Source organism: Pipistrellus kuhlii, unplaced genomic scaffold (assembly GCF_014108245.1).
Source record: "Pipistrellus kuhlii isolate mPipKuh1 unplaced genomic scaffold, mPipKuh1.p scaffold_m20_p_2, whole genome shotgun sequence".
NCBI classification, from domain to species: domain Eukaryota; kingdom Metazoa; phylum Chordata; class Mammalia; order Chiroptera; family Vespertilionidae; genus Pipistrellus; species Pipistrellus kuhlii.
In genome coordinates, this window is record NW_023425515.1 from 23,395,886 (window position 1) to 23,420,198 (window position 24,313).

The window sequence follows — 24,313 nt, forward strand, 5'->3', positions numbered from 1 at the left end:
CAATTTTGTTTGTTTATTTCCAGTGCCTAGGGTGGTAGCAAGCATCTTTAATCCTGCATCCTTGCAGTTGTGCTTAGAGCAGTCACTCCATTACTTCTATTGCCTTTACATGATGTGTTAAACCAGTGGTTCTCAACCTTCCTAATGCCACAACCCCTTAATATACTTCCTCATGTTGTGGTGACTCCCAATCATAAAATTATTTCTGTTGCTACTTCATAACTGTAATTTTGCTACTGTTATGAATCAAAATGTAAATATCTGTGTTTTCCAATGTTCTATAGCAGCAGTTCTCAACCTGTGGGTTATGACCCACAGGTAAAGAACCTTTAGCAGGGTTCAATCTGCAATGTTAATTATAGAGAGAAGTCTTCAAAGCAATTACTCTGTAATTTTCACCCTAGTGAAATAAAAATAAGCATATTTTTGTCTTAAGTTAGTTGAATTCCAAACATCTATAGAACTAACTTAGCAATACTTGTACTTTAATGGTTAACTTTAAAAAAAATAGGTTAAAGTATAAACTGTTACTGCTCAAAGGAGTAATAAAACTATTTTTTTAAATGAACCACCTGCATAAGTTACATTTAAAATATGGTTTCAACATGGCCAGCATGGCTTAGCAGTTGAGTATCAACCTATGAACCAGAAGGTCACCGTATGATTCCCTGGTCAGGGCAGATGCCTATATTGTGGGCTCCATTCCCAGTGTGGCACATGCAGGAGAAAGCCGATCAATGATTCTCTTTTCTCATTGATGTTTGTATATCTCTCTCCTTCTCCTTTCCTTTCTGAAATCAATAAAAATATATTTAAAAAATAAAATAAAAGATGCTTTCATTGACCTTTGTGACTTTTGCCAAATTAAATTATAAATTTTAGGCACATTGCCTTTGCAGTTAGACTTCTTGTTTTCACAGAAAACTTTATAAACAGTACTTATGGATTTATAATTTCTGAGTTTGCTCAAATAGTACATATCTAATTTTTATGTAATTTTATTTTAAATATTTCTAATTATTTGAGGGTAATGAAAAAAAATATGCCTTTAGACAGCAACACTAAACATTTACTTATTTTGAGAATCCGTTGAGAACTGTGTTCTGAAGTGAGCAGAAGAAGGAGAACTAATAGGAGAAAAGAGCACCAATTAAGAGACAAATCTGTGACATAGCATTGTTTTTGATGATTGCTGGAGAGACCATGAACATGAGATCACACTAGTTCTCTATGCAGAGGAATATCAATGGCAAGCGTGACTTGCTAGCAAAATAAGGAGATTTCCCAGGTAATTACTTCTAGACATTTTATTATTTTGTGTTTATTACAAAGTAAAAATACTCTTTCTGCAATTTTTGTTAGAATAATTGTTGAAAATTTTAATCATCCAACCAGATTTTGTGTGTGTTTTTCCCCCCTCCCAATTTCCTCCAATCCTGTGGAATAAAATCCCAAGCAGTTCCATTGTTTACCCAGAGAATGACTAATATTTTTAGACTTTATCATCTCTTCTCTGTCTTGGACTCAATTATAGCTATTCAGTTCCAGGAAGATTATAATCAGAATGATTCCTACATTGTTTCAGAAGTGATTGTATAGCTGCAGATGTAGCCTTGGTCACAGCAGGGTCTAAATTAAACCAAGCTATTCGGAAGTTCAAGCAAAAAATACAGGTGTATTTGGATAGTTAGGTGAGTGACATTTCCACTACCAGTAAAGCTAATAAAAATGTCAAGAAAGAGTACTAGTGGCTCCAAAACACTATAATCCCAGGAAAAGACCATATTATTAGGCCAATGCTGGAGGATGCATTTTCCCCACTGTGACTGGATATCAGTGCCTCGGACCATCACAGCGACAGGCAGTTTTCTATTATCCAGTGTCCACTAGCCTCTCGTTCACCCCACCCCTGCACAAACATTACATCTGACTCGCTCTCAGCACCTATTATCCACATCCATTTAGATATTTACTAGCTATTTGGGATAAACTACTGGCCCAGAAATAGGGATGAAAGGAGATGATATTTCATACTGGCACTGTAATGTCCAAAATCAAGCTTATGTAAGTTGCGGTAGAGCCAGAAAGCATGCTAGAGTGCATACTCCTATAATAATTTTTATATACTGCATCGGTTCAGAGATTAAAAAGAAACAGGTTAAGGTAGACATTACCTAAAGATCCTCTTAACAATGGAAAATGGCCGAAACCGGTTTGGCTCAGTGGATAGAGCGTTGGCCTGAGGACTGAAAGGTCCCAGGTTCGATTCCGGTCAAGGGCATGTACATTGGTTGCGGGCACATCCCCAGTTGGTGTGTGCAAGAGGCAGCTGATCAATGATTCTCTCTCATTGATGTTTCTAACTCTCTATCTCTCTCTCTTCCTCTCTGTAAAAAATCAATAAAAATATATTTAAAACACAAAACAAAAAAAACAATGGAAAATGTATGAGGATTGCCAAAACAGGTTTGGCTCAGTGGATAGAGTGTCGTCCTGCAGACTGAAAGGTCCCAGGTTCGATTCCAGTCAAGGGCATGCACCTTGGTTACGGGCACATCCCCAGTGTGTGGGGTGTGTGTGTGTGTGTGTGTGTGTGTGTGTGTGTGTGTGTGCAGAAGGCAGCTGATCGATGTTCCTCTCTCATCGATGTTTCTAACTCTCTATCCCTCTCTCTTCCATCTATAAAAAAATCAATAAAATATATTTTAAAACAAGAAAAAGAAAAATGTATGAGGATCTGGGCACCTGGATCTGCCATACAGAATAACTATGGGGGAAAAATTTGTCAAAACCTTAGTTGAAAGATAGTGGGATGAAGGCAATCCCTTATGATGTAAAAATATGTCTCATATACCTTCAAGTTGACTGTACAAAAGGCCCTTGAAAAAATTTTTAGTTCAAAGTCATTTCATTATAACATTGAGGAGAGAGAAAATAATTTTCTGCCAGGCCATTGTGTAAAGTTTGTATGTTCTTCCCATGTCTGTGTGGGTTTTTTTCTGGGTTCTTTGGTTTTCTCCTATAGCCCAAAGATGTACATACTATTACATATTAGTATGAGGTGAACTGGTGTGTCCAAATTGTCTGAGTCTCGATGAGTCCGGGGGGTGTGAGTGGGTCCTGCAATGGAAGGATGTCCCTTTCAGGGGTGGGTTCTGTCTTGCAACATAAGCTGTCAGATAGGTGCCAGCTACCCTTGACCTCTTTAGGCAATTATGATCTTGCTGGTTTTTATCAATCTTTCTTAAATGAATGTGTAACTCGATTTTATTTAAATGTTTAACATGAGAAGTGTTTTGGTGATGTTTTTTTGTGACCAGAAATAAGTTGTTTATATCAATTAATCTATAATAAAAAATTTTGTTAAGTAAGGGCTGTTTTGTTTAAAGTCACAGTTTCCAGGAAGCTATCAGTGATATTCAGTGAAGTCTTATTGTAATTATAAACATTTTCCCTGCCTTTTAGGTCAGATCTTTGTGATAGCACCAAAGTACTAGTAAGTTTGGAGGGAGATTCTTCCCTCTTCAGACCTCTAGATATGAGCACAGTCCAGCTGACATAATTTAAAATATATATATTTTATTGATTTTTTTACAGAGGTGGATAGAGAGTTAGAAACATCGATGACAGAGAAACATAGACCAGGTGCCTCCTGCACACCTCCACTGGGGATGTGCCCGTAACCAAGATGCATGCCCTTGCCCGAAATTGAACCTGTGACCCTTCAGTCCACAGGCCGACGCTCTATCCACTGATCCAAACCAGTTTTGGCCCAGCTGACACCTTGATTGCCACCTTACTAGACTCTGAGCCAAGAACCCATCTAAGCCATGCCCTGAATCCTGATCAAAGAACTGTGAGATAATAAATGTGTTTTAATCTGTTATGCAACAATTAGTAACTAATTCAAGGGACATCTATAGAAAATACTACAGAATTTTAAAAACATAATTAGATCAAAATTATTTATTACTACTTAGAATAAGAAAAAAATCACAATAAATTACTAATTAAAATGCTGACAAGTACCATGAACATCTCATTATCTAGAGAGATGACATAAATATTTTTATGAATTAATTACTAAAACAGCTACTAAAACTCTTTTCTCTACATCTTTGGCCATCCTCTCCTTGTTAACTTCTTGTGATGACAGTTTGATAATATTTATTTTCTATACTTTTATATATCTATAACAAGATACCTCAAACTTTTACTATGATTGATCAAATATTTTATATGAAAACTTCATGTCAGCTTAATAATATTGTATTGATTGGGAATTTATTTGCAGATATATTTAACTTAGATAATTAAAACAAAAACAGATTTATTTCAAAGTAGTAAACTAACAATGCTTCTCAATGCACAGTGAGTCATGTAATCATTCAGAAGAAATCTAGCCAGCAGAAATGTTTAATCATCTCATACCAGAAACCCGATGCATGAAGATTCGTGCAAGAATGGGTCTTCCTTTCCCTGGCTGCTGGCACCACCATTTTCCCCTCCGGCCCCCTCCGCACACAACCTAGAGGCCCTGAGTGCCTGGCACAGTGCATCCCCCTCCATAAAACCACAGCCTGACACCTGTGTATGCAAATTAACCCACAATCTTATTGGGTTAATTTGCATACTCACCTCTGATTGACTGGTGGGCATCACAAAGGTATGGTAAATTTACATATTTCTCTTTTATTAGTGTAGATGAATGTTCAAGCAGAAATTCCTCTTTAAAACCCATAGCTATTGATGTCATAACCTCTGCCAAGCTGCTGCAGAGAAAATTGAGTGACTACATGACTATTCTTACCAGAAGAACTATTCAGCCTTACTCATATCATCTCAGTTACATGTCTAAGAAAATATGGATAATAAAATCTTCCTCTTAAGTTTATCAGATTATTATGAGATTTAATTGAAATATATAGTAGGTGCTTAATTAAATTCATTCCTTTACACTTTGCAACACATAGGCATTACTTTATCATCACCTTCATTTCTATGTACATCCCCTGACAAAATTCCATTGATTCAAGATTCATTCATTCCTTCAGTTCAGTTCTCATTCCATCATCCCAGGATGGACTCTGATCACCTCAGTTGTTTTATCTTCTTTCCAAGAGGCCCTTTTTTCTCTAATACAGTTGCATTCTATCTCAGAACAATTTCATAAAACACAGTCATTGCAACAAATTGTATTGCTTAGAGTGTGAAGCACTAAAACCTTGGCCAAGCATGTCAAGCCCTCCACTAAAATCCTGGCTGAGTAAATTACCTTCTCTCCCAATAAAGTTTAAGATAAAACTCCTTTCCATTCCAATTAAGCTAGACTTTTCAATACCTTTCAAGTACATCATGCTTATACCTATTCTTTGTTTTGCCCTTCTTAGAGTAAATTAGTTCCTACACTTGCAGGCATTCAAACAATGCTCCTTACACTGGAACTAGCAGCCAACAAATAGTTTCTCAAATTTGGTTTATTGGAGTACTAGGTACATGTGAGATTACAATATTAATATTGGGAAGAAGAGAATGGTTTTATGGATTTAAATTTGCTCATGTCCATATCAAAAAGCTTCCAAACATGCAATTATAACTTGAAATAATCTGTTTCTAGACATTGAATTGCAGCATATTCAGCAGTTAAGGCATTGCTGACAATTCAGTTATGAAGCACAGTTGGTATCTTTGTGTTTCATTGATTATTAACTTTATATGAATAAATTTATTATCCCAAAACTAGATAAGATCAAATTAATCTATAAGATTAAATAGTCACCTGTATATCTCCACCATCTACAGTATTTAACTCTTTTTGATCTATTAAAGAATTGGATGTGTTTGATCAATGTTTTGGAAGCTGAAGTCCCACTGACATAAGTCTCTGACTTTGCTAGTTCACTATAAATGTCCTTAATGTTGACTCTGAGAGTAGGAAGACTTGAGAAAGCAAGAGTAGCACCTTAGCAACTGCCAGCAGATGAAATGATAGAAATGGGGATATTTAGCCAAGTGTGAAGAACGGCAAATTGTGACCAAGCAGAAAGAAAACAATGATTTACATCATTGACATATGAGCTCTGGTTTTCTAGTAAGCAAAGGCACAATCTTTCAGGCATGGGTAATAATGTCCCTTGAATCAAAACAAATTATAAGCATTGATTTTTAAATTGATTATCTTCAATAAGCTGCTTTCCAGAAAATAAAAGAATAGGTCTGTATGTCATTAGCTATAATGACAAAACCAAACACAAGAAGAGAAAATATAGTTTATACTTTTTGTAATCTTTGAGGAGCTGTCATATTATTTCTCTATGTTTCTGTGCCTCTTTTCTTTTTATATTCTTCTTTGGGCTGACAAAATCTAGGGTAAAATATCTATGGTAAAAATAAATAAGAAATAAAACATCATTATGCATTAGACCATAATAAGAACAGAGGAAAAGAACTTATTCTAAAAGTATGCAGTCTTGGGAAAATACATACTAGTAGATTCACTAGCATTTTTATTTGTTCTACACTGGTGTTAGCTTTTTGAGGCTGAGGTTAAAAAAACCCACAAGCTGGGTGACTCATAAAAACAGAAATTTATTCTCTACTTTTATAGAGGCTACAGTCCAAAAGCATGTTGTCTTCAGGACCATGCCCCGTCAGTGACTCTTAATAGGCACTCTTGGTTGCCATTGATCCTTGAACTCCATGGCATTCAATTGTATCAGTCTACTCTCTGACTCTGTCACATATGGTGTTCTCCCTATGTATCTCTGTTATTTCCTTATAAGAACACCTATTCTGCTCTGGCCTGTGTGGCTCAGTTGGTTGGACATTGTCACATGCACCAACAGGTTATGTCAGGAATCACCAACATGATTCCTAGTCAGGGCACATGCCCAGATGGCCAGCTCACTCCTTGGTAGGGGGTGTGCAAGAGGTAGCTGATTGATGTTTATCTGTCCCCCTCTCCCATTTTCTTTTTCCAAAAATAAATTAAAAATCTTAAAACAAAGAACACCAGTTATATTAGACTAGTGTTTATCCTAATGACCTCATGATAATCAATAATTTGACTACATCTGCAAAAACCCTATTTCTATATAAGGTCACAATCTTAGCCACTGGGGGTTTGGACTTCAACATGTTTTTTGGGGATACACAATCTAACCCTTATATAACAAAAGGTATTGTCTAATATTTGCATTACTGAGAGATATAAACAGATATGTATGTTTATAATTTAATGTCCCTTATTCATTGTTTAATTTCTTTTCGGTTAATTCTGGAAAACAGAATGGATCATCTATATAATATATGTTATAGGTGATCAGGGGAAAAGTGAACATAGTGAGTCAGAAGATTCATGTTATAGTCTCAGATTCATCACATAAATACTGTCTAATGGAATAATGTGAGGATATGGATAATAAAAAAGAAGATAATGCACTATATGTACTACAATTAAAATACATTATTCATTTTTGGAAAGTAACTTTCCCCTAAAGGATAATAGGAAGATAGATAGCAAGGGTTACTTGTTTGTTTAATACACCAGCAAAAGAAAGTCAGATAATGAGAAACAAAAGGGAAAAACATACTTTAAGAAGATAATGATTCTCCTAAGAACTAGAGCTCATTGTATAGGAAATGACAGGAAGGGTGAATTTTCAAGTCAGACACTAGAAAAAGGGATAAGGAGGGTATCAGATGCTCAGACAAGATTTTGACCAACAAAGTAATAAAGTACATGGATAAGATTTATAATTATAAGTCAAATATAAAAGTCTGAAATTGGCACTATAATTAAGATGCCCATTATGTAATTTACTGAAGTTATTCCTATTATTGTATAGGGCTCCCTCAGATTTTTCTCAGTATCATTTTATTAAAATTAGTATGTTCCAAATTCAGTGTCATTTTGTTAAGATAGCCTATGTGATTATATTAAATTCCAACTCAGAATATTCTATGATTTTGTTTCTATCTTTGAGCCATTTTTTCAAATATAGTATAGCTGATATATTTTTATTCTTGAAAAATCATGTAGGAACCTTATTTAGTTTTTGTAGATGACACAAGTTTAACATCCTTAATTTTATTCCCAGTGATTTAAAAAACAATAATAATAACAAGGAAATAAATCTATGAGTATAAGTATTTTATTTATTTTAATTAAATGTACTGGAGTGACAATGGTTAATAAAATCATATAGGTTTCAAGTATTCAATTTTATGATATATCTTCTGTATATTGCATTGTGTGCCCACCACCCAAAGACATATAAAATAATGAAACAGGAATTTGAGGGGAACATAGGCAGGTTTAGGGAATTTTTAGAATTGGGGTCCATAGAAAAACACAGGGCTACAGACTTGGAGAAGGTACATTTCCATAACACAATGAAGCCAGGTACCGTCACATTTCCATAAGACAAGGGAGCACCAACAGTTGCATTTACATAAGACAAGAAAGCAGCAACAGGTATATTTCCATAGATAAGGGAACTGGAAGAAGCCAAAAAAAAAAAAAAAGGTCTATATTTAAAAAATAATAAGAAAGAAAGCCCCGAATAAAAGGAAGGCCTAGGATGGAGGAGGGCCTCAGGAATCACTGTAGTAACCAATGTGAAATATTAACCAATAAGAAAGGATGTCAGGACACAGGAACTGCAGCCTTTATAAACCATGGAAACAGGAAGTTGGTGGGACCCTTTCCCCTGCCCTTCTGGGAGTCCATTCTGTGGGACTCTTTCCCTTACCTACATGGGAGTCTGTACTTGTTCTACAATAATCTCCACCTCTGCTATACTGTCTCTGTCCATGGATTCATTCTTTGACTCCAGGGGACAAAGAATCCAGTTTCCAGTCTAAAAATTCTGTTTCAGTAGCATTCCTACAGTAAAAACCCTGGCTTTCCTTTTACCGTAAGAACATACATACATACACATCTCTGTCTTTATCTCTATCACTATCTCATCTTTTCCATTTTTATTTATTTGTTTATTTATTTATTTAATATATTTTATTGACTTTTTACAGAGAGGAAGGGAGAGAGATAGAGAGCGAGAAACGTCCATGAGAGAGAAACATGGACCAGCTGCCTCCTGCACACCCCTTACTGGGGATGTGCCCGCAACCCAGGAACATGCCCTGGACCGGAATCCAACCTGGGACCTTTCAGTCCGCAGACTGACACTCTACCACTGAGCCAAACCGGTTTCGGCTCATCTCTTCAATTTTTAATGAAAAAAATAGATCCTTCATTTAAAATTTTGGAAGATAATGAAAGTCATAAAATGCACTTAAATTTAAAACTATCAGCAATAGTTTTGAAAATGTTTATCAGTCTTGTCATTAGAAAAAGCTCCCCTTTCTGTCATATGTCAGTTATCTAGTACCTAGGAAACTATTCTGGCTCATCTGTCATATTAATCTTGTTATAATGACTTGTCTGTGCACATGAGGGCAATGACAACATTTGAAACAAATGAATATATATTTTTTTTATCTTATGACTTTAAATATGATATATATTTTAGTAATTATCTCCTCTGGGCACAAGTTTTTAAGCCCTGCAAGCCTTATAGAGTCCTTAGGATTAAGTAATTAAACATCTCATAGAAATTCTTAGAGCATTTAAGTAGTACATTCATAAATCCATTGATTAGATTTATAAAAGTTACAGTAGTAAGATGAATACAGGATTTAGATTTGTTATGCTATAAGCTTGTTCTTGATTCAAAATTGAATAAATAGGTTAGAGAAAAGGAAGTTTAGTATAAAGTTTTGATTACTTGTTATATAATAAAAATAATCTAGTTGATACACCTGTATTTTACTAACAAGCATATAAAATTGTGGGGCATTATAGTTATCATTAACTTTTTAGATTTTTGACTCTCTAAGGCAGTGGTTCTTAATCTTTCTAATGCCACAACCCTTTAATACAGTTTCTCATGTTGTGGTGACCCCAACCATAAAATTATTTTCATTGCTACTTCATAACTGTAATTTTGCTACTGTTAATGAATCGTAATGTAAATATCTGTGTTTTCTGATTGTCTTAGGTGACTCTGCTAGCAGTTCTCAACCTGTGGGTCTTAGGCTGTTGTAGAGCCTAAGACCATTGGAAAACAAAGATATTTACATTATGATTCATAACAGTAGCAAAATAAAAACATAAATTCATGTGTTCAACTAGTGTCTACTACTCTATTTTATTTGAGATCTAAAAATATTCTAGAAATATTTTTTTCTTTTTTTCATATGTACTGAAATGTCCAACAAAGTCAGTTGTGAGCCATTTTATATCTGCTGTGACTCTCAGAAAACTCAAGAACTATGAAAAACAATTTGGTCATATTTTCTGAATTACGGTAGAATGAATATAATAGTGATTAATAAGTCTTGTGTCCCAATAAGGCAATAGTAAAAAAAGGTTATTTGAATATTGCCTGGAAGCTTAATGAGGAACATTGTAAGGAAATTAACCAAGGCAGTATTTTCATTTCTTTTTGGGGGGAGTGTGTTGGGGAGTTTCGGGGTGGAGAGAGGAGAGGAAGAGTTGGAGAATGTTCAGCACAACCAACAGCATAAACCAAACACAGCTCTAATCAGATAATTGTATTGAGATCCTTTCTAACCACTTCACACTTAGTCTTCACCTCTCCACTCCCACCCCCATACACCTGTGTAAATTATACACAAAAGTTATATGAAAAACATTAACATTTTATTCTCACCTCTTTCAGTATTTGAAACTAAAGAGCAACCTTTTATTTGAAGGCAAGTCACTGTTGAAAATTATATATATGCCTTAAAGTTTTAATCCTCTCACTTAAATTTTTTTTCAGCCTGTCAAATTAATGCTAGTAAAGAAGCCACCAATTGACAGTTTCTGAGAACAAATTCCTTTATAGAGTTTTATCATTGACACTTTATTTGCCACCCATGTGACCCTTTAACAATTTCCTAACACTAAGATCTTCAATGAGAAAATATAATCTAGAGTGAAAATAATGATAAAATGCTGAGAGGTGACATTGGGGACATTTTAAAATGATTCAATATCTCTTGTGAAATTATTTTTCTTGACAAGGCTTCATTTCCTAAGGAAATATGAAGTTTTCATGATGAGTCCAAAATTCACAGAATTTATAAGAATTTTTCAGTGTCACTCTCTCTCATTCCCTCTCTTTCGGAAGATTAATGGAAAAATGCCCTTGAGTAAAGATTAACAAAAAATAAACAAATAAGAGAGAAATGAATAGAAAATATATGACTGGCTGAATCTGTTACCCTGGATGCCTTGGTAGCTCTACTGAAGCCCCAGCTGCACATCTTCCAGGATGAAAGGCTAATCTGCAAATTGACCAAATGGCAGAATGACCGGTTGCTATGATGCACACTGACCATCAGGGGAAGATGCTCAAAGCAGGAGCTGCCCCCTAGTGGTCAGTGCACTCCCACAGGGGAACACCACTCAGCCAGAAGCCGGCTCATGGCTGACAAGCACAGCGGCTGTGATGAGAGCCTCTCCCACCTCCACAGCAGTGCTAATGATGTCCTACTGATGGCTTAGGCCCACTCCAGAATAGGCCTAAGCCATCAGACATCCCCTAAGCCATCAGACATCCCCTAAAGGCTCCCAGACTGTACCCTCTCACAGACCAGGCTGAGGGACTACTCCCGAGTGCATGAAATTCATGCACCAGGCCTCTAGTATATATATTATAATAATAATACATGCATATTTATTTTTCTATCGATGGACACCTAGTTTGCTTCCATATCTTGGCTATTGAAAATAATGCTATGATGAACATAGGGTAGATATACCTTTCCAAATTATTGTGTGTTTTTTTTGTTTGTTTTTTTCTTTTGTAAATAGAAGTAGAATTGTTGGGTCATATGATAGATTTATTTTTAGTTTTTTGAGGAATCTCCATACTATTTTCTATAGTGGCTGCACTGACTTACATTCCTCTAACAGGGCGTAAAGTGTCCCCTTTTATCCACATCCTAGATAACACATGTTACTAGTTGACTTTTTGGTAATAGCCATTCTGACTAGTGTGAGGTAGTATCTTATTGTGATTTTAATCTGTAGTTCCCTGTTGATTAGTGATGATGAACATATTTTCATATAAGTCTGTTGACCATCTGTATGTCTTCTTTGGAGAAATGTCTCTTCAAGTCTTTTGTCCATTATTTGATGAGTATTTATATTTTTACCAAGTTGTGAGTGCCTTGTATATATTGGATATCAACCACTTATTGGATATATCTTCATTTAATACATTCTCCTATTCAGTAGTCTGCCTTTTTGTTTTATTGATGGCTTTCTCTTATATCACATACAAAAATAAACTTATAAAGGAATAAAGACTTAAGTGTAAGGCCTGAAACAATAAAACTCCTAGAAAAAAAAAAACATAGATGGTAAACTATTTGACATCAGTCTGAGTAATATCTTTTTGGCTATGTCCCCCCAAGCAAGGGAAACAAAAGCAAATGTAAACAAATGGGATTTTAGCAAACTAAAAGCTTCTGCACAGCAGAGTACCAATCATTTTCAAACCTCAGCATGCCCTTTCATTTTTAATGCCTTTCCCCATGCTTTTTACAAAGCCCAAATCTTTCCCACAATCCTCCCCTATTGTATAAATCTTCCTGGAAAAGAACTAGAATATTTCTAGATCTTGCTGAAGTATACTTCTGTTCTGACACAGCCATTCACCACTGTCAACATGGACTGAAAGTTCTCTGTTTCTTCCTCTAAGACGCAGAAGGACTTCAAATATTGAAATAGTTTTATTTACCCTTTTCACCAAGCTTCTAACATAAGAACTTAAACTCTGGAGACCACAAATGCTATTTTGTTTTTTTTCTTAATTTCTTTATTAATTAAGGTATTACATGTGTGTCCTTATCCTTCCATTACTCCCCCCAACCCTCCTCACTTATGCCCTCACCCCCTGTTGTCTGTGTCCATTGGTTAGGCTGATATGCATTCATACAAGTCCTTAAGTTGATATCTCTCTCTTAGCCCACCCTCCCCTACCTTGCCTCTGAGGTTTGATGGTCTGATTGATGTTTCTCTATATGTGGATCTGATTTTGGACCTCAATTTATGTTATAAGACAGTCAGAGAAAGATAAATATCACATGATCTCACTCATTTATGGAATATAATGACCAAATGCTGGAATGATTTTTCCAAGGAAGAATATACAAACTCCATGTCTTATCACTGAATCAAAGAACTAAAGAATATTCAGACTGAAAAATACACTAGAGGTAATTTAACACAACCACCAACTGTGCTAGGTTATTTTTCCTACCACATCCCCATCCAGTCATTTCTCAGCTCTTGCACTAACACCTCTTAGTAGCTAGTTAATCTAGTTTATTTGATGAGACAGATAAGGGCATTTATTAATGTAAGGTACTGAATATTTTCTTCATATTATTTTTAAAAGCTCCTTGTCTTCATTAGGGAAAGAATATAAATAGTTAAGGCTTACCAGACTTCCCATGTTGCCAAAGAGATTTAATCACAGCAGCAGCTCCCATAGAGAAAAATCACTGTATTCCATCTTCTTTATTAGGGAATATTCTTATTAACTATTATTATTACATGAGTTTTACCCTCTACTGCTGAAAAAAGCCTATGACAGTCATTATCAATACCTACACAGAGCTTCCCCAAATGACTGGCTGATGGATGTAATTGCCTGATAAACTACCAAAGGCTGCGATCAGTTGTGAACTCTGCAGTATATTTGTTTATTAATAATCCTATCTAATAAAAGAGTAATATGCAGATTGACCATCACTCCAACACACAAGATGGCTGCCCCCATGTGGTCAAAGATCTTGCCCCTGTGTGGACACAAGATGACCACCACCACAGGATGGCCATCAGGGGAGAGCAGTTGAGAGGGACCAGGTCTGCAAGGGAGGGCAGTTAGGGGTGACCAGGCTGGCAGAGGAGGGAAGCTGGGGGCAAACAGGCTGGCAGAAAGCAGTTAGACATCAATCAGGCTGGCATGGAGTGGTTAGGGGGTGATCAGGCTGGCAGGCAGAAGCAGTTAGGGAAAAATAGGAAGGCAGGCAAGTGAGCAGTTGGGAGCCAGCAGTCCTGGATTGTGAGAAGGATGTTTGACTGCCTGTTTAGATCGGGTCTAAACGGGCAGTTGAAAATCCCTCGAAGGATCCCAGATTGGAGAGGGTGCAGGCAGGCCTGAGGGACACCCCCCACCCCAGACCCTGTGCACGAATTTCATACACTGGGCCTCTAGTAAATAAAGTAATAATAGAAACATTGGCAGTAGCTCCCATGAATTAATCTCACAATATTTTACATGAGCAAAGCCATAGAAGATGCTCATGTTAGTAGTTAAAATTCAAATAAGTTCCAATTCAAAATAAAAATTTTGTTTTAAAATTTCAGTGCTTGAGTAATAGGAAAATGTTAGAATGGAAAGAATATGGGATAAAGAATCAGAATAAAGTTTGAATTCTATTTTTTACACTTAGTACATACCGTACACAAATATAAAAATTATATATATTCTGCCGAAGCCGGTTTGGCTCTGTGGTAGAGTGTCAGTCTGCTGACTGAAAGGTCCCAGGTTCGATTCCGGTCAAGGGCATGTACATTGGTTGCTGGCACATCCCCGGTAGGGGGTGTGCAAGAGGCAGCTGGTCGATGTTTCTCTCTCATCGACATTTCTGGCTCTCTATCCCTCCTCTCTGAAAAAATCAATAAAATATATTTAAAAAAAAAGAAAAGAAAATTATATATATTCTGATCTTATCATTTCACTGATAAAAATGAAATATCAATGTTTACATTACTAGTTCCAAATGTTGTGAGTTTCAAATGAGATCGCTGATTTGTCAGTCTTCCCATAAATTTCTTTATGGATATAAAGTATATCTCCCACCACCCCCCACAAAAAAAAAAAAATAGTGTCATACATTTCCCTCCTAAGTAAACACCTGTGTAAAAATTACAGTGAAGATATATTATACTCACTGTATAGATTCAGATACAATCATACTTTTCTATTACCTGTTAAAAAACAAAAAAAGTAGATGTCTTCCAGGTTTGTTTGTTTTCCCCAGCAACATTTGAGAGCTGATGTTTGTGGAAATTCTATGAACTAGGTGGCATCATATTGATAGTTTAAATGGACCATGGTTGTTATCATTGCACAGAAAGTGCCTAATGCTACCAATAAGGCCTATTTCTTTCTTTGAGGCTGGTTGTTAGACACTTACCAGTCTATTGCCTATTGGACAGATGCTGACTATAAGGTTTAAGGTGACTTCACTCAGGGTTGGGCACTTGGTGCTGGCTATTGGTCAAAGTACTTTGGCTTTGGTCCACATGATCTCTCATGCCCAGAGGCTAACCTGCCACTGCATGTGGCAGTTTCAGCACTACAATCTAAGATAGTGTCTTAAAAAGTTACATAACTAATGTCACTAGCATCACATTCCATTGATTACTTATGTACCTCTCTAATGCTGGGTTCCCCTTTCCTATAAAGTTAATGTAGCCTGCTAATAGCTTTTACAATCAGAATTAAGTAATGTAATCCATGAGAAACACTGGTGACAGTAACTGGCATGTTAAAAATACTCAATAAATGTCAGTTACTATTATTACGTATGTTTTATGTCCTTAAAAATCTCTCATATCAATCATCTTCTTATCCTCCTTGCCACTTCCCTGGTGTAAGAGGCCCTTATTTATCTGCCAGATTCCCACTTTTAGACTATAAAGCACAAAGGGCTTAAGATCACTATTTTCCTTTTATGTTTTTATCATGAATATTTAGGGCTGAGTCTAGATGAAGTAAGATAACCATCCAATAAATGTTTAATTCATTTTTAAATAGAATTAACCTGCTAAGTAATAAATTTTAAACTGAAGTTAATACAATCATGCACTGTTTAATGACTTTTCTGTCTATGACAAGCCACAGATATGACTATGTTCCTATAAGATCACAATGGGGCTGAAAAATTCCTGGCATCCAGTAACTTTGTATCCATCCTAACATTATAGCACGATGTATTGCACATGTGTTTTTGATTACACTAGTGTAAACAAAGCTGCTGAGCTGCCAATAGTTTAAAAGTCTAGCACATACAATTATGTAGAGTACTTAATATTTGATGATAATGATAAAAAATGACTAAGTTCTTTGTTTATGTATTTACTATAGTATACTTTTTATTGTCATTTTAGAGTGTACTCTTTCTATTTATAAAATTTGCTTCCTGGCCCTGGAGTGGCTCAGTGGTTGAGCATTGACCTATGAACCAGGAAGTCATGGTTCAGTTCCAGGTCAGGGCACATGCAGGCTTCATCTCCAGTAGGAGGCATACAGGAGGCAGCCAATCATTGATTCTCTTTCATCATTGATGCTTCTCTCTCTCCTCTCTCCCTCTCACTTCCTCTCTGAAATCAATTAAACTACATTTTTTAAAGTGTGCTGTAAAACAGTATGCTCTATGTCAGCAGCACCCTCATAAATCTCTTCTTTTTACTTCATTTCTCTTATGCTTATCTTTTTTTTTTAATAATTTTGTTCATCATGGCCCCTAAGTGCATAAAATCTACTGCTAATTTTTGTTAGTAAGAGGCCACATTCAGTGTTCGACCCGGAACCAAAATTAAAAGTGATTAATAACTATGGAGGTGGAAAATTTGTGATGATTATTACTCACAAGTCAGACTCCTTTGATGACATAGACCCCGAACACTGAAAAGTTTTCACTGATAGAAAGGGATGTACATAGGGCATCATCCACTTTCAAGTCTTCTTCCATCAGCCTTATCCCCTCTTTATATCCTTCTACCTGCCCTCACTTCCCTTCCCTTTGGTAATTACCACACTGATTTGTGTCTATGAAGTTTTCCTTTTTTTCATAATACCTTCACCTATTTCACCTAAACATACAACCTTCTACCCCTGACAGCTGCCAGCCATTCTTTGTATCTATTAATCTGTTTCTATTTTCTCTATTTGTTTATTTTGTTTATTGGGTTTCCCATATAAGTTAAATAACGCTGTATTTGTCTTTCTCTGACTGACTTATTTCACTTAGCATACATAATACTATCCAGGTCTGTCCATGCTGACACAAAAGGTAAGATTTCCTTCTCTTTTATAGCCACATCATATTTTATTGTGTAAATGTACTACAGTTATACTTAATTTTTTCCTATTACTGTTGTTATTATATTTTCTGATACTTTGCCTTTAGAAATATATTTGTCCTAAAAAACAAACAAAAAACAACAACCATAAAATATTACAGATTCAAATAAATTTGTGCTTTCATGCCATACTTTGGGAAAAGTTAGTATAATGCAGTTGTAAAGATTTTCTTTACAGAAATATAAAAAAATATATAAAATTTAGCATAGTTAATATTAATGATATTTTCATTTTTAATACAAAATAGATACCTGTATCTATAATGTAGTTTTCATCTTTACTATTACCTAGAAAATATTAAACATATATATTTTGGCTTTAAGTAAACATGAAAGTAAGACAGATGAAAAATCATCTTATCTTCTAATTCTTTATATTTTATAATACATCATCTATATATGGTATGTGAACCATCCAGTCAAAGAAATATTTTGTAATGTAGTTCTTACATAAGTATAAATTATTACTTTTATTTACTACTGCTATGTCAGCTATTTACAACTCACCTTTTCCTCTTTAATTATTTTAATACATTTATGTGGGGGGGTTTTTTGTTTGTTTGTTTTCTTTTTCAAATCTGTCAACCCCCACATTAACTTAGCATTCAACTTAGCATTCAAGTTCCTCTTATTTATTGCTATTAAAACATTAAACATTGTCTTATCACCTATGTTGTATCAAAACAATTTCTAGCAATCACCCCAATCTCCTCTCTTATTTTGGACTGTCTTCTAGCCTGATACCTTTTTATCTCCTTCCCCTGCCCTTTTATCTAATCTTAAATCTATTATTTTGCCTTTTTGTTGGAACCAAATTTCCTTCACTTTTATAGGCACTATTTGAAATTTACTTACTTTTATATTGACTTTTAAAGATTTTCTTTGACATTTACTTTTGTATTCTATAGTACATATTATTTAGACATGTGGTATTTCTCACAATCTTGCATGTATATTTTTCTTTCCCCATGCCACAAATAACTTTTTGGTACTTTTGTCCTTCCTTTCTTTCTTTCTTTCTTCCTTTTTTTGCTTCTATATTTGCCCTTTATCTTTAAGAGCAAGAGTTCTCTTTGGATCCAATATTTCACTCATAAATAAAAGATCTGTTTTATTTTGCTTAGTTTTTTAAATGCCCTAATTTTTAACAAGAATGGTTTCACCAACTGTCTATAGAACTAGCTATAGAACACACTAACAATCTTAGCTGGTGATTCATTTGTTGGCTCTTATTCTTACGCTTTTATAATATTCCCTGCATTGTGGGGAGTTGTTATCTTCATTTCCAACTTGAAACTCACAGCTTGCAAACTTTTTTCCCCACTCTAATTTTTCAGGCTTTGCCAGAGGGAGATAATAATGAGGGATTGGAAGATGGGGGTAAGGAAGAAGCCCCCCCCTTTTTTTTTCAGCAAATGATGCCTCTGGACAGTGTGGTAGGAGGATGAAATATCTCTGGTGGCTTTATTTTTCCTGACTGGATACTGATAGTACTCTCTAGCATCATCAGAACAGCCATCCAATTCACAGTCCATGCAGTCATCATTGCCACCATAATAATCAACCAAAGCAACCATTTTTCACTCAAACACTTGCTTTAATTTCATCCATTTTATGTGTTTTTTATTTTATTTTTATCTTTTGACATCAAATAGCAGTAGCCCATTATTCACTGGCAGGGACTCACGATTTTCAGATGACAATTACATTAGCACACCCAGATTCCAATCTTATTTCTAAGTCTACTTATTTTGTAAGTACCATATGTGTCAAAGCCTAATTGGAAAATAGAAAACCCTCTAGTGATATCAAGCAGACAGGAATAGGAAGCAAGAAACTGAAAGGGCATTGGAAAGACCACAGAATGAAAAGGCAGGAAATACTGCAGAGAGAAAGGGGAGATGAAGAAGGGGGTAAGCAGCGGTGTGAGGGTGTTAGAGTTGCATGTAGGTGCCTGTAAGTTCACATGTGCCTCAGCTGCCTGAGGGTGCTGCTGCCTCCGCCTCATCTACAACCAATGCTGCTTCATGGTGACCCAGGTGCCCCTCTCCCACTGATACTGTTGACACTACCACTGCCACTACTGATGCCACTGTTACAGGCACCATGTAGGCAGCAGGAGAAGCAAAGAAAATGGTTCCCCTTCCATACCCTTGCCAGTACTCCCATTGTGAGAGCTGTTTCCTGGGACACTGACCTGAAAGTCTGTCCCTGGGAATTTACAGAAATAGTTGCAGGCTTTCAGTCCCCTAGCAAAGCAGAGGAAAGCACTGAATACCAGAATAGGAGCTGGGAGACAAAAATCAATTAATCAATAAATAACTGACATAGAAGGGCTTGTATGATCTAGCACCATGGACAATCCAGATAAAAGAAATGCATCTTTGCATAGATAATGCTATTTTGGACAAATTAACATCTAAAACTTAATGATACTGTGCCTCTTCCAGAGTCGAAAGAGACTGGTTGAGACAATTTTATTTAGTTAAATAATCATTGAAACAATAATGGCACTGTGTGTTTACCTACGTCAAAAGTCATCATTGAATATCTCAGGATTTATATCTCTATCATGAAAATGTGTATAAATATTGCTTTGTAGGTAGTTTTAATTATTTGTACACAGAGTGATTAAATTCTTCTTGCAGAATAAATTTCACTTTGTGTCCAGTAATTACATTACTAAATTAAAGTAAAAAAAAACAAAAAACAAATGCTGTACTATATAAAAATAAACTAGAGCCAATATAGATCTGCACCATTAAATAATTACACACATTTAAAATTATACTTTCTTAGCCTTTGGCAGTACTATTTTCAACTATGTTAATACAACAGATCAACTGGAAGGGATCACAGCAGAGCAACAAGAGGCCTGGTTGAGACTTACATGCTCAGTTTAGGATCACATCACTGCTATCTATTAGATCTGTGATGCTCAGCATTCATTATCCTTAAGGTCACTTCCAAGGATCCTTCAACAGTATGTTGAGGGAGGACCTTTCTGGACATTAATCGTGTATTGATGTTTCTTTCATCTGGGAACATATGAACTTGGTTACTCTCATTAGCAAAAGTAAAATGGCAGGGCTATTCCATTCCCACAAGATGATTTACTATCAAGAAATAAACAAATACAAAATATGTTTCTGTCTCTGTATCTTGTACTATGTCATAAGAGCTCCTTTTGTCCATTGTTCTGTCATATGCATATAAGAGAAAAAAGTTCTGCTTTTCAGTGTCCAAGATGGATAAGGAAAAGTTTTGATTTCTTCATTGACAATTGTTTTGGGTATAAAAACAAGGAAAGCAGCTCAATTTAAGAGTAAAAAACATTGACAAGCTTTTGTCCATAGATCTGGATCAGGGGAGAATCTTTTCTGCCACTTTTAAGACAGAGGAATCTCAGGATTTGCTGAGACATTTGAAAACATTCAAAGATAGAATCTTAGACAACAAAGAACTGGAAATGCAGTGTACATTCTACTTTTTGAGAACTATTGTGTTCAGGACATTTCTAACATAGCTACTGTCCAGCATTAATTGATTTCATCCAATCTCTGTTGGTTTCTTTTCTCTTCTTATTACTATAAGTGGCAATTGTGGGAAGCCAATCACTTTCTCATTTTACAGGGACACCTCAGATTCTGTAATGTTTTCCAGTAAAATCTTTGTGTGTATGCTGAGGGGAAAAGTAGAGAAGAGGGGAAATGTATGAATGTAAATGAATTATATTTGTTAATATGAATAACATATTCATGTATACTGCTTTTCCAAGATTCCTAAAATTTCTATACTGTAGCTTAACTCTGCTATTGTAAGCTTTATTGGGATTTTTTAATTTTGACAGGCATTACTTTTTTTTTTTCTTTCCACTCAAGGTTTGAATGACAAGAATACTGTCATGTTTTCTATATTTGCCATGAGATAAACCAAAATATCTATTGCTCTCTATAAATATGATAATTTTTCTATTAAGTTGTTTAAAATACTTATATCCATCCTCATTGGCTACTTTTGAAAGATATATATGAGTCAATGAAGCAATCCCATAACATAGATGCAAAATTGCAGTGTAAAAAGTCAAATATTTAAATTCATAAAGCAAATATCTTTTCACACATATTATCATTAGGGGGAATATTAAGTTATGGGGGAATAAAGAGTTATATTGCCCTTTTTACTATTCTTAAAACGAATGAAGAATAATGCTACACATGATATATAATAAAAGTCTAACATCCAAATCAACCAAATGGCAGAATGACCATTTGCTATGACATGCACTGATCACCAGGGAACAGATGCTCAATGCAGGAGCTGCCCCCTGGTGGTTAGTGTGCTCCCACGGAGGATGTGAAGCTCAGACAGTAGCTGGGCTCAGAGCTGGTGAGCACAGAGGGGCGGGGGGGGGGGGGGGGGGGGGCCTAAGCCAGCAATCAGACATCCCCCTGAAGGCTCCTGGATTGTGAGAGGGCACAGGCTTGGATGAGGGACCCCCTTGAGTGCATGAATTTTGTGCACTGGGACTCTAATATGAAATAATGGTAGTGAGTAAAATAAAAGACAAAAGAAAAAAAAAGTAAGAGATAATTTCCTTAGTGTCTGCAATATTTCTAAATATCCTAGTGTTGATTTTGACAAATCAGAGTGGACAAACTGAGAATAGAGCTGAATTAGATACTTGAAAATTCACCAAATCTTTCTTTAATATAAATGAACTTGAGCCAAGATCAAGCTAAGGTCAAAAGCTATAGATATATACACTTGTAGAGATATTTTTATGCTTCATAGCCTTTCTTTATAATTGCACTCTTACTGGTTTTAAAAAGGAAGCAATCTGACCATTCTGTATTCATAAGAGTGACCTCCCAAGCAGAGATTCTCCTAAATCAACTACACAACACTGAGGAAGAGGTTGACCTTCTGTGGACTGCAGCTTCCATGTCTATGAAATAAAAAGAAGCTCGAGCTAGAGAAAATGGAAACTCTTTTATAACATCACTAGAGGCCTGGTGCACAGAATTTGTGCACTTGCGGGGGGGGGGGGGTCCCTCAGCCTGGCCTGTGTCGTCTCACAGCCTGGAAGCCCTTGCAGGCGTCTTCAAACTACAGCCCGCGGGCCACATGTGGCCCGCAGAGGAGTCTGATCCGGCCCGCCAGGTTTTTTGGGCAGTGAGCGCAGCCGAGGTGTTACAGTAGGAATTAGTAGTTCATATAGTCCGGCCCTCCAGCTCTCTGAGGGACCGTGATCTGGCCCCCACTTTAAAAAGTTTGAGGACCCCTGCCTTAGGGGATGTCTAACTGACAGCTTGGGCATCCTTAGTGCTGCCATAGAGGCGGGAGAGGTTCCTGTCACTGCTGTTGCGCTCACCAGCTGTGAGCCCGACTTCTGGCTGAGCAGCACTTCTCCTGTGGGAGTGCACTGGCCACCAGAGGGAAACTCCTGCTTTGAGCATCTGCCTCCTGCTGGACAGTGAGCATCATATTGACTGGTCATGCTATTGTTGGGTTGATTTGCATATTAGCCTTTTATTATGTAGGGTGACTCAAAACCATATTTGTGTGTTGTGGTATAATATGAATAGCATGAGAGAGCAGGTGCTGTGATATCAACATCTAGGTTAAAATTCTGACTCTTCCTCTTACCAGCTATGTAAATATGGGCAACTTATTTAACCTCTGTTCACTTCACTAAAGTTTCCTCTTTAGTAAATAAAAATAATACCATCTTCATAACAAGTTATTGGGAGTGATAGAGATGATGTAGAGGAAGTATGTACCCAGAATAGGGAGCTGTGACCACAATGATGATGATGATGATGATGATGACAGTGGTGGTGATTTCCTAGGAAAGATAATAGAAAACAAAGATATAAAAGAAGCTGAAAATGTTTTATTTGTATTATTATACTAAACTGCAAAACTACTCACCTCTTCATAATATCTATTTGGTGTTTTTGTTTTGTTTTGTTTTTGTTACTGATTTTGCTGCTATCAATCCTATTATTTAAAGAGGTGAACTGAAGCAATTTGATAATGTCCTAATTTCCTAATAAAAGCAAATTAAAAAATAAAGTGTATGGTCCAGCCAATATTGCTTAGTAGTTGACATTGACCTATGAACCAGAAAGTCATGGTTCAATTCCAGATCAGGACACATGAGAATCCAAGAACCTACAGTGCCAAGTCACTGAAGCTGGACAGCTCTTGCTTTGAACATCTGCCCCCTGGTGGTCAGTGCACATCATAGTTACTGGTTGGAACATCTATCCCCTGATGGTCATTGCATGTCATAGCTACCAGTCAGAAGGTGGGTCGGTTGCTTAACCTTTTATCTATATATCTATATATCTATATATCTATATATCTATATATCTATATATCTATATATCTATATATCTATATATCTATATATCTATATATCTATATATCTATATATCTATATATCTATATATCTATATATCTATATATCTATATATCTATATATCTATATATCTATATATCTATATCTATATATCTATATCTATATATCTATATATCTATATATCTATATATCTATATATCTATATATCTATATATCTATATATCTATATATCTATATATCTATCTATCTATCTATCTATCTATCTATCTATAACTATAGATAGATAGATAGATAGATAGATATTATTCCTTGCATATATGACATGATTATAAGATTTTTACTCCCAAAATACTATTTTAAAAGATCTACTACTAACCATCATCAACAAAATTAAAGAAAATCACAAAAAAAATAGTCACTGAAATATTTTTGTTTCAATAGTTTGTCAATTATTTTTTGAAACATTATTTTATCTCCCAATTTAATAAGGAGATATACTGTCCTAGCTGGTTTGGATCAGTGGATAGAGCATCAGCCTACAGACTAAAGGGTCCTAGGTTCAATTCCAGTCAAGGGCACATGCCCAGGTTGCAGGCTCAGTCCACAGTAGGTGGTATGCAGAAGGCTGCCAAACAATGATTATCTGTCATCATTGATGTTGCTCTCTCTCTCTCTCCCTCTCCCTTCCTCTCTGAAATCAATAAAAACATACT

The 24,313-nt window shown here is 35.8% G+C and overlaps 1 long non-coding RNA gene across 1 annotated transcript; it reads left to right on the plus strand.

The window, feature by feature from the left end:
• The first annotated feature begins 626 nt into the window (after nt 1-626).
• On the plus strand, nt 627-24,313 carry LOC118724099. The gene is made up of 2 exons (XR_004989484.1): nt 627-658; nt 24,158-24,313. It is a non-coding gene; the product is annotated as an uncharacterized LOC118724099 (long non-coding RNA).